Source organism: Varanus komodoensis, unplaced genomic scaffold (assembly GCF_004798865.1).
Source record: "Varanus komodoensis strain SLA01 unplaced genomic scaffold, ASM479886v1 scaffold37, whole genome shotgun sequence".
Lineage (NCBI taxonomy): Eukaryota > Metazoa > Chordata > Lepidosauria > Squamata > Varanidae > Varanus > Varanus komodoensis.
Window position 1 is genome coordinate 3,218,735 of NW_025335889.1, and position 12,710 is coordinate 3,231,444.

Consider the following 12,710-nt stretch of genomic DNA (forward strand, 5'->3'; position numbering starts at 1 on the left):
CTGGACAGCCTGTGTTTCAGTGAATGGGCATGCATCGACGGGGCAATTCTGCACATTTATGGGCCAGTACCATAAGGAAGAAGTAGACCCTGAGGATGCAGTTAATCCATTTCCTCACATGAGACCACCATACTGGAAGCAGGCTAAATTATACAGTATGTGTCACATTTGCACAAAGCAGGACATCAGTTGAGGACTCTTGGTCAGTATCTCCTTTGGACAGGGAAAAAAGCTGTGCTTTGGGAGAAAAGGTGGCAGCTCAGTGGTAGAGGACATGGACGGCCTGCAGAAGGCCCTGGGTTCGACATCTGGCATCGCCAGGTAGGGCTGGAAAGGACCTCTGCCTGCAATCCTGGAGAGCCTTCTGCAGCGTCAGTGGAGACAGTACTCCACCAGGTGTACCAGTGTGCTGAGGCTTCCTGCGTTCCTAAGCAGGATGCAGTACAGCATTGGGATCAACTTTGTATAGGCAGAACCTGGTGGTGCTGAGGCTTTATATGCATCTCCATGGCTACTGTAGGATTTGTTTTCAGCATTTGATGAGAGGGCTGACAGCGGCTCCACAATTAAAGGCAAAGCTCTGCAGCCTGCCCACTGCTCTCATACCCTGTACTTTGCTTTCCATGCATCGTAACTTTCCTACATTGACCTATATAAGTATATATATAAAATCAGGGAGAAAAGTTGCATCATTTTGCTTTAAGAGCAGACATCTGCCCATTTTGCTACCAGCGTGGGAATCCACTGCTAATTGTGGCTTTCCAATGTGTGTCTCTCTAATCAAGCAGATATTTTTTAGATAGCCCTACAGGATGATGGACATGGGTGTATATGTTTTGCTCATATATGCACCCCCGTAGGGAAAAAAACACTGCTAGCCGTAACTGAACTAGGGATATATGTTTATGGAAGCAGGTTTCTGCTCATGTTTCTCTAATTGAGTCCTTACCTAGGGACTGCCACATGTGCAAATTAGTTGGATGGTAGGCCAGAGTGCTGGTCAGTTATTTGATGGAGAGGGATGCCGGCATGGCTTCAGACACTCCGTTCCACTTGAATAAGCAATAGTGCAATCGATAATGCTTTGAAAGGGGCTGATCCATGAAGCCTCAGTAGCTGGATCAAGATAGGAACCAGAGTATGCTTATTTGGCTATCGATCTATCACTGTGTGTGCATACCTAGCAGCCAACTCTGCATTGACATACAGATGGATTATGGCCCATGTTAGAGGTAGCTTTCATTTATGGTCCAGGTTGTATCTGCAACTGCCTAAAGTAATGTCCAGCACTGACCTATTTTTCCTTCACCAGTCTGGATGAATCGTTGACAACTGCAATTCATATTTCTGTTGCAATGCTATTCATGGCCACTCCTTAGAATTCTATTGCTTTATTAGCTGTTAATGCAGCATCAACAAATTTGGTCTCTTGGAACTGAGCATGTAGGAGTTTGGTTTGTGAGTATGCATGCCTGTCTGCATGAACACACATGCATCTGTATGTGGAGAGACCCATTCTAGGAGCTTAGGAGCTAAGGGACCAAACCATTCTCTGTGGAATTCATGTGAACCCCTCCGTGCACTGATTGGGTCAAGTAGACCTGCACTGATGCATGTCCTGGGTCACATGTTCAGCTGGCTAGTGAAGTACCCTGTATGCATCCTGGCTTATGCATGTATAGCACGTCCATGCAAGACCACTTCGTGATTGCTCCAGGGCCACCCTCCAAGAGGAGGCCCTCTACTCAGGTAGGCTAATGTGCCTTGAGGCGAATAGACCAGTGGCACCACTTCATATTCTAACCAAACAGGCAGTCAGTTTGTGCATCAGCTGCCGTGACTGCGCTCCCCACCTGCAACCGAATGGGGGACTCCTGGAGGTGGATTGGTTGGAGTTGGGGAAGATACTTTTTCTGCCGCACGGCAGAGTAAATGCAATGCAATACTTTACAAGCTCTTAATATTATAGAAGGGTCAGAAAAACCTGACCGTGGAATATTAGGATGTTTACTCAGAAGCAAATCTCACAGAGTTTATTAGATTATTCTGCCAGGTAAGCATACATAAGATTGCAAGCATAATATCCGGAACATATAACTGCATCAGGTGATTCTTGGTTCAGTACCTTCAATCTGAATGACTTTGCCCAATACCTCTTAAAATTTTAGCAGCAAATGTCAGGATATTTCTAAAGTAAGCATCAAGGCTAAGCACAAAAGTACCTCTGGGAAATTATCAGGTTTTATCTTCATTTTCCATCATTTATCAATAAAGGGTAATATAAACCAGGGGTAGAAAAGCTTTCTGAGCCCAAGGCCAGATTGACTCCGGACAAAGACAGTGGATGGCTGCATGCAGTTGGGGGGCTTCTGTTCAAAGGGGCATGTGCCCTCCATGTGCTTGCTCAGTCACTATCCCCCGCCGCCAATCTCCTGACACGGAGTTTTTACACAGATTCACATACTGTTCATCAACAAGCCAGTGAGTGGAGCCTTCAGGAGCCTACATTCAAGGCAAGAGAAGTGGTGCTTAATGAATCACCAAAAAAAGAAACTATATCACCAAAAAGAGGACAAACGGAGATGCTGATTTTCATAACGTTTTCATATGCTAATTCAGATATATAAATTCAGATTGAGAGGTATATTGAGATGGGTGGATTGCCCTCTATATTTACATTCAGGGTCTGGATAGACTAAAACCAATAAAATCAACACAATATGCAAAATTGAAAGGCTGTTTGGATAAGGATAGTTTAAGAATTAAGTCATGGTTATCTTGCCCCTCCAATGGAGGTGGGGGATTGTGATCTGGCTGGATTAACATTGGTGTGCCTCTCCCAACATTACAGGTCAGTGATATTTGTACATAATTGAACTATGGACTTCGCAACACTGGGATTTTGTTTTTCCTCTTTAAAGTGCCAATCACATTGGCAGCAGATAATATACAAATCCCTTGTAATAAACCATGGCACTTTAACAGCTCTGGTGTCACCTTTACATCTGAAAAAGACACTGCTTCCCTTTTGTGTTATTTTGGTAAAAAAAAATCTGTACATAGCTAGTTTGAATCTTCTGGAGGCATAAACTGGAAGCAAAATTATGAATGCTGTTTTCACTATTTCTCTATTCCTGTTCTATCTACAACTTCAGTATACCCCAACCAGCATGGATGACTGAGGTATTTTGGGAATTGTAGTCCAAGGACCCTGGGGGCATCAAGTTGGGGAAGACTGCAATCGCATTTTCTATTCTGAGACTGTGATCCTGTGCAAAACAAAAGACTAGATAGGATTAGGCTAGATCAACCCTTAGGAAACAGGACAACTGAAAAATACTGCTGCCTTTATGATCTCTCCCTAGCAGGTTCCTGCTATCTCATTTCTGAGTCTTTGTCCTGGTTGTGTCATCTTGGCTGCCAGCTTTTAAAGGAAATGTGGAACTAAAGACTTGGCCATGGTCATCTGCAAAGATCTGACAGCTTTGCTGAAGGAGTGCTTTGGCAGCAGACCAGTGCTGCTTCTAAGTGGCAACCTTAGCTTCAACCAAACCTGGTGCAAAACGGCCCCGGTCAGAGCAGCTAGTCTCGGGTTTTGTGTGCTGTTATTGCTGGGTTAGTCCGTACCATCTACCCTCATTCATCGCACCTGGCAATGCCTCCTCTGCCCTAACAGCTCTAACATGCAACATGGAGCAGCTGAATGTTTCGCCCTTCGTATTTTGAAATCTATCCTTGCAAAAATCAGTGCCTGCCTGTAGCTGTTTATCTCTTAGTTGTGTTGGCAGACACTGGGCATTTCCCCAGCAGCCATCTGTCACCAGGCCCCTCTGCTTGGCAAGAGCACAGTGCAGGGTGGGGAGGGAAGGGTGGGGAGGGAAGCGTCTTCATAAACACAAACAGGAAGGCCAAGCCGGCCCACTGACAGATCTCTAGTACTGTCTGCAAGGCAACGCTCTTGTTTACCCAGCTTCTGCTGACTTTGTTGCTTGCTCCTGCGGCTTGATCCGCTGGTCAGCATGCGCTGCTCTGTTGTGCGCCTTTCCCAGGTCTGCCTTTTTCAAGTGTGGTCAAGAAGCAGAATAAGCAGAAACTCAGCACTTCTAATTCCCCCCACCCCAATGAAAGAGCTGCGTGGATTGACTGAAGGAAACTCTCTGCCAAAATAACTGGATAGTTTACAGAAAGATATAAATATTCCACCAAAAGATGCTGTGCCGTGAAATATTATGCTGCTAATCTGAGCACCATTCGACTTTTCCTTCTCTGACATAGAGCTACTGGTATTTGGTTCTCAAAAGTGGGGCAACTCGCTTGATGTTTTCCAGAGGCAGGCATGCAGAGGGAGTTTCATAAGGTCACAGTACGCTTGTTCACTAACACCCATAGCACGGCAGCTTGCAATTGATTCGCTGCACTGTGCCCTCTCCTGAAGTATCCATATCATACAGTCATGGGCCCAGGCAGAGGGGAAAGAAAAAAAACACACACGCATAAAGAAGAATACACCATCTTGACTTTCTGTAGCACCATTTAAAACTCAGAAGGAGCAGTATCAGTTTGCAAAGCAAAGTGCGAACTGTAAGATATGAAGGTACCTTTTTCTGGTGCTTTTTTAAATCCTCTTTGATTCATACATCACTAGCTGTTTGTGCAGATTAAAAGGGGTAATTCATTTTATATAAGTTGTGAGAAGAGGAGATACATATATAAATTGTTTATAGGCTTTGGCTGCAGTCCAAAGGATAGCTCAGTGGTGGAGCACATGCTCTGCATGCAGAAAGTCCTCGGTTCAATCCATGGCTTCTCCAGTTACAAGAATCGCAAGTCACAGTCTGAGAAAGACTTCTGTGGAAACCTTTGAGGACTGTTGCCAGGCAGAGTGGACAGCACTAGGACAGATGGACCCACGGACTGACGGTGTAAGGCACTCATGTATGTGCACAGGATTCCCTGTGTGCAAGAGTCTCCCATTCACTTCTGTGAAAAGCGGTGTCCACATCATGCATCAAAGTTTCCCTTTCCAAGGAAATAATGTGCCGGTGAGGCATACGGCACTCGGGGATTGTGGCCAGAGGCATAAATGCTTTCGATCTAAAGTGCAATCTAAAGTTACGAGGATTCTCATGAGCAAAGAAACCTCTTGTTCTTTTCTGTGCTTGGAAATGCTCTGCACATGTTTACCTGAACCAATGGAATGGAGGGTGTGCATAAATAAATCATGTATGTACAAATGCACTTTTAATGATATATCCAGAGAGGGAAAGTTTTTGATATTTTGTTGTATGCCAACTTTATGGATCATTTACCTTTCCTCAAAGGAAATGTACTCAGCACACAGCGGCCTGATCCAGCCGTTTCTTACAGGTGCCAAGACCTCAAATATATACGTCCAGCTCTTTGTTCATCAGTTTAATTGGTGGGATCAGTTCTGCTGCATGGCCAATTACAGGATGTGGGACTCTTGAGTGGGGGCATTGCATTTCTACATTCTAACCTTTGATATTATGGGGTGTTGCTGTGACCACAAGTAATGTGATATGTATTTAGCTGAACAAACTTCCGTGAGTTGGGAAGTGTGTAAGTTTTCAACCAAAACTGAATTCATGTGGCAAAAGGAGAATGCTTAAGACTCCTGAAGGCAGAGAAACCACAGATCAGATTACAGAGAGGCATTCCTACAGCAGGCAGATAATGCATTCATTATTCTCATTTTACCTTTTAATATAGTAGATTTTAGGATATGAAGAATCAACACACACACACACACACACACACACACACACACACACACACTTTTCTGTAATGGTGAGACAGAATCCTATGCATGTTTAGACAGAAATAGGCAAGGCTGGAGAATGCTGGGAGCTATAGGGCTTTTTTCTGTCTAAACATGGATAGGATCATACTCTTGAGCATTCGTTGATTCCATACACTATCAGACTTTGGAGCTCCATTTTTTAAAAAATGCATTTAAATTCACAATATCAAAATGTCAAGAAAATAAATGTAGTCCCGCCACCTCCTGCTAAAGATATAAACCTTCCAAAGTTCCACTTGAAGTTATATTGGAGATTATGTCAAAAATGATAGAGCAATGGATTTAATGAGCAATTCAGCTGCATTTGTACGTATATCTATCTCCCAGAATGAGACTGGTAGCCCATGTATTCATTTTCCAGGCAGAATAACTGCTTCAGAATAGGCTTAGGTTATTTTTTTTATGGTACAAGACATGTTTGAAATCCTGTGGCTCCTGTTTAAGGCAGTCTTCCCTAGCTTGCTGCCCTCCCTCCCAGCTGTTTTGGGTGATATCTGTGTTCTTAACCATTAGCTATACTGTGTGGGGATGATGGAAGCCAAAGACCTAGACATATGGAGGGCACCAGGTTGGCAAAGGCTTCCTTGGGTAAGTAAAGTGAACTAAAGGTGAGGCCAAGTATTTCAGAGATGAAGACCAGATATTTCCTATAATGCAGCTTAATTTTAATTCCATTAAAGTACAGTTTCCTATTAGAAGCTTTGGCCAAAGGGCAGGAGGAGAAGCTATATATTGGAGGGAAATCCAGCATGTTTCTCTTTCAAACAATTCGCAAAAAGTATTAGAAATGACTTTTCTTTAAAATTCTTGATTCTACTGTCAAGTTTGCAAATGTCACTAATTCAAAAATAGGAGGGTTAGTTTGTCTGTTAGCCTTCCAGCTCCTGCCGTCTCCAGGAGAAGAAGGTGGAGTGCTGGACTGCTTTTATGCTCTTGAATTAGGAGGAAGGAGTTAGCTGCAGAATGACTGGCTGAGTTCATACATCACAGCAAAAAACTCTGCGTGGTTTCCACAGTGTGTAGATTTTTGCCTGAACTTACTGCTCAGGTGATCCTGTGGTTCCGCTCTCCCTGCTCCATCCCCTTGCTCTCACCACACAACCCAGCAGCCCCCATGAAGGAAATCTTCTTCCTTAGGCTATTGATACCTATGGACCTCAGCAGCCTTGTTCTGACTGGTCCACTTAGCTCCTGAGGCAAGTTCTCCTTCTTCCCCCTCTTGAGTGCACCTGCATCTCTGTAAAGTTTCCTAGACACTTCTCCTCTCAAATAATTTTTATTAAATCTTAATAAACACTTTGGCCATGATTTTCTCCCATCTCCCTCTATGGATTTACCTGCTTTGTCCCTGCTTCTGCCAGTAAACAGGAAGCTGGGCACATATTCCAATTAGAATAAAGCAGGTGATGATGTTACTAGAGATCTGAGGGTAGTAGAGAATGGAAGGTTGAATGTCCACTTCTGTGGCCACGCTTTTCACGGGACTCTATAGTGTTTCCACCCCAACAATGGCAAATGGAAGATCCTGGGTCCAGATGACTAGAAAAGCCATGGTGATATGTAGAAACCTTAGACTAGAGTATTGATTTTTTCCTGTGGTTTCAGGAAACTTAAAGGCACCACATCAAAGTGCCACAGCTGGGTCTGGATGATGCAGTAGACCAACAAGGGTAAGAAATCAGCATGGTTTCTCATGACTTGAAAACCCAGGCACTGAATTTACTGAACACAACAACCCATTGTGGGTAACTGGCCATCATGGGTAACTAGCTAGGTGGGTTGTGTTATGCAAAGCTGGAACACTGGCGGGGGGGGGGGTGGGTTGGGCAGGGAGGCATCAAGCCAATATGACAGCCCATATTTTAGCTTATAGCTCTTATTGCCCGTAACCAAATGTTAGAGAAAAGGCATTTCTTTCTTTTAGAATGGGCTGAAAGCTGTACAAAAGTCAGGAAACCACCTATCAGTGTTTTGGTGAAAGGAGGTGGGGTCAGAGAAGGGGAATTTGTCATCCAGGCAAACCCATATCAGGATTGCAGAAGGGCCAGATGTGGTCCTAGACCTGAGGTTCCCCACCTTGCTTTAACTGGAGATGCCAGGGATGGAACATGGGGCCTTCTTCATGTGCAGTCCATGTTCTGCCACTGAGCTACAGAGTTCCCCCTAAAGGGTTAACCTTCCCCTTGTAATGCTCCGAGCTCCATAATGGGAAGGCTGGACAAAAAATGGGATAGACAAATGTGATGGGTGAAGACCTGTATGGCTTTAATTATTTTTCAGACCTTTGAAGTAGTGCAGAGTGTATGTATTTCCAGATGCATAACATTTGGTCACTTTGTGCATTTTTCAGCTACTGGCAACTACAATGCTAGTCTGCTCCCCACCGTCACCCCTTCAATGACATCTTCTAGGAAGTTACAAAGTCTCTTTTTTCACCCATTTGACAAACATGTATACAGTATTTCTCTCTTTCCCCATAGCTTCCCCCTTCCAGCTCCCAGCTCCTCCCAAAAACTTTTTCCCTGCGGAGAAGATTAGGAAGGATAGGAAGTCCCTGTGCTAAAAGACACCCCAAGCCAAAATAAACACAGGTCAGAAGATTAAGCTTCATCAGAACTTTAAAGCTGACCCAAGTTAAACAAATGAGCTGTCATAGTTTGGTTTAAAGAATAAAAAAGTGCAGTTAGAGAGAACTGGCATGATATCAAAAAAATGGGTTAAAAAGCCAGTAGGTCCTGCAGCGTTAAAGCTTGAGAAGTTTTATTGTTTTAACATCACATTCCTCAAAGGCAATATTCATATCTAACATCAAATGTCATGATTTTGTCCCTTACCCGCTTTTTTGTTAAAATGATTTCACTGATGGCTTTGCAAACCCTTTCAAGACAAAGCAAAAATTTCCAAGAAAGTGTCCCACTTTGCAGATTACCTGCACTGTTTTTAAATGAAGGAATGTCCTGAGAAACACCCTATTTGAGTTGGATCAATGAATTCTTCAGCTGCTCTTCATTCAAGACATATGGGAAGTATGTATCATGGGCTTCTTTTTGGAATTGTATTGTGTTCTGTTAACTACAGAAAATTGCTTTACCATTTTATGTTCATCATCTAATGTCTGTAGTACCCAGAATGCTTAAGTATTATATTTCAATACCACCCAATAGTCTTTGGGTGGTTCACACAAATTAATTACACTTGAATTAGGGGGAAAATCCTTATGTCTATTTTGGCGGTTATGGGCAGAAGCCAACAAATGACATTTTTCCCTGGGAAAAATATACTTTGTCTATTCATACTCATAATTCGGTATGATTATTAGATTATTTATTTATTAGATTCATATTTATTTATTTATTTTCCTTTATTTAAATTTTTTATGTGCTATCCAATACTAATGTCTCTGGGTGGCTTACAAAAAAACAAAAAACAATATACATATTGTATATATTATAAACCACTCTTCATAAGCAATCACAAAATGGTTCACAAATAAAACCAAAAGATCACAAGCAATAGTAAAGCAATAATATTAAACCTCTAAGTTCCAAATGGCAGTGACCCCAAAATATATGTCTGTTGAACAAAAAGAAGATCCAAAGGCCTGGGTGGACAGGTATGTCCTGAGCAACCCACCAAACCTTGTACACCTCCAAAGGCAAGGAGTTCCAGAAGTGGGAAGGATGCCTCTGAACGGCTCCTCAGGTGTTGCTGTTAGGTGGGCATCAGCAGGACCCCCTCCAAAACTTGCAAACTCTGGGCTGAGAGAGCCACTTCAGGAAGTACTTGGGCCCCAAGCCACTGAGGACCTCGTATGTCTGTATCAGTATTTAAAATAGGCTCACATTTTGAGTTTAGCCAGAGAACCTAAAGCAGGGGTGGGTACATATTCTGCCATTCCAAAGATGTCAACAAAATTCACTGGCCCAGCAGACACAGAGGAGCAGCTCTTTCCTTTAGAACATGATGCATGAGGAGCATGATCCTTGTTTAGGCAAATCTATTTTTTTATGTAATTTTTATGCTGCCCAATTAGCAGTAGGCTTTCTGGGTGACTTAGATACATAGAAACAGAGTGAGTCAGAAGGGGTCTCCTGGGCCATCTAGTCTGACCCCGGCTCCAGCCGGCTCCGCTCACGACATGCCCACCATGTGCATGTCCAGCCTATCTTTGAACACCTGCACCGATGGGGCCTCAACGACCTCTCGTGGAAGCCCATGCCACACCCTCGGGGTCCTAACTGTCAGGAAGTGCTTCCTGGCATCCAAACAGAACCTTGGTTCCCTGAGCGTTGGAGCGCATCCTGCCTTCCTCTGCAGGGGAGAACAGGTCTCTACCCATCTCCATGTGACATCCCCTCACATACCTGTATGTCGCCAACATATCCCCTCTGAGTCTCGTGATACAACGCAGTAGAATCAACAAATACAATAAAACCAATAGTAACAGTAAAATCAGTGATATCCAACCAAGAAAAACAGATAATTAATAATAACTAAAAATAAAATAAATAAAATAAAACAAATCAATAAACTGAGAAGGCGGTACAACATGAAACTAATTGTTGTTGTTGTTAGTTACGAAGTCATGTCCGACCCATCGTGACCCCATGGACAACATTCCTCCAGGCCTTCCTGTCCTCCACCATCCCCTGGAGTCCACTTAAGCTCACACCAACTAAACAACCAAAAATACAAAAGTGATTATACACTATCCATGATATTATAAAATATAGAATTATAAGGTGGTAGCGGCCATTAATATTAATCTTAAAATCAATCCATTAAAATCAGAACCCAACAGATGCATGCTCTAAAGTACCTGCGGGACAAGAACGTCTTCAGCTGGCATTTCAAAGCATTTAGATGCCAGCCCGATCTCATGCTGGATAGAATTTCATCACTGGGGTGCAGTAACAGAGAAGGCGCTCCTCCTTGCTGTCTCCCCCCTTACCTTACCCAGAGGAGGGCACTTGTACTCCCATTATCCCCAGAAGAAGCTATTTTGCCTTGGACACAAGGCATGCACTCATTCCATACTTTGTTTTAAAGGGGAAATCCTGCTTTCCCTTCTGCTGGTTCTTTATATTTAAGCCTGACTTGGACCGGGCATCCCTTGAAATTTAGGTCTGCTCTGGAAAGGACCCTGCTCTGGCTTCACAAACCAGGTTAGAATCAGTGTTGGCTCTACCTGTACCGCCACATTTGGCAAGCTCATGTGGCACGGAGCAACTGCAGTTTTCAAATCAACACTTGGCAACAGTGAGTCCTCACCCTATCCCTACAGGATTTGTAGCGTGACTTTGCCAGAATTTGCACACTTATCATGTAGGGCCATAAAACCACCTACCTCAGAGAATGGCTGTAGGCCTAAAGCAGATGTGTATTGAAATACAGAAATGTCAAGCGTTTTGTATTCATTTTTTAAACTGTGGAGACAATTAATGGTCTAAATCCAGGCCCTTCACGTTATATTTGAGGACCCTGACTGTAACTCTTCTATCAAGGCATGCAAGAGCACTCATAAAAGTGAGACCTGAGAACCTTTTGAAAGCAAAATATTTGTCCTCCAAAAAGACCTAGTCATTTATCGTGTAACTACATGGTGTACTTAGGGCACTTTTAATTGAGTATTAAACCTCTTTTTGACACATGCTTTATTCTCTCACTGTAAGCTCTAATAGTTCCTCTGAGGCTCCCTCCAGCCCTGCCTGGGAACTAGTGATAGAGATTGGCTAAAGACAGGAATTTGACCTGAGAGAGTCATGAGTACTTGGGGACTCTTTATTACTCTCCATTACTCAGGGGTTCTTCTGTCAATGGGGCATTTTATTGCTTCTGAATGCTCAGGGGGAGCGTGATGTTCTCATTACTATTCATTACTGGCTGGGCCTATGCTGCTAGGTTTGAAAACCCCACTTTGCTGCTTGAACACATGGAAGACCTGCCAATATCCCTGCCTAACTCAAAACAGCCAAGTTTGGGATTAATGGCCAGCACCAGGTTCTTTACTGGGGTATTTGAATTCTTCTGTCAAAAGCCTCAAGGGTTTTGTAGCTGCACAGATCAAATACATTACATCTGGGGATATTTTGTTTTGGTTTTTGGGCAGGGCACTTTCTGTTAATGTAGCTCATAAATACCATACATAGGAGAAAAGGGTGACATCACATAAGGGAAAGTTAATTACACTACTAAAAATCATTTTCTGCCATGGCCTGACATTGCCCCATTTTAGAAACCTGTAATGGAGGGGGGAAATGGATCACATTTCAGTAGGACAATGCACATTATAAAGACAAATCATTACAGCTGGAAAGAGTGCATCCCGCTCCCCTTCACAAAGGGGGCTGTAAGCCTGTCTTGTCGCTTTGGGCAAATGCAGTTCTTTGGCCTGCATTGTTGTCTGTACATCTAATGGCTCCATTCCCAAGATCAGTATAACTTGTGTGCTGATGCTTACAGAACTTAATCATGGGAAGCCAAACAGAGGGAGATTTAGGGCAGATAAAAGAAAGTACTCCTTCACACAGCTCATAGGTAAACTTTATTACCGCAAGATGTAGTGATGGCCACCAACTCAGATAGCTTTCAAAGGAGATGATTAGACAATTTTGTGCAAGATAAGGCTCCTAATCCCGATGGCTATATACTACCTCTGGTATCTGAGTCTGTATGCTTATGTACTCCCATTGCAGGGAAGCACAAGCAGGAGGGGGCTATTGCACACATGTCTTACTTGTAGGTTTTCCACAGGCAGCTGGTTGGCCACCGTGTGAACAGATTGCTTGGCTAGAGAGGTCTGACTCGGTCTGGCTCTTCTTATGCTCTTATGTCATCTGCTGCAACTGGAGGAATATTTCAGAGCTCCAGTTGCTGCGAAGGAAATGGG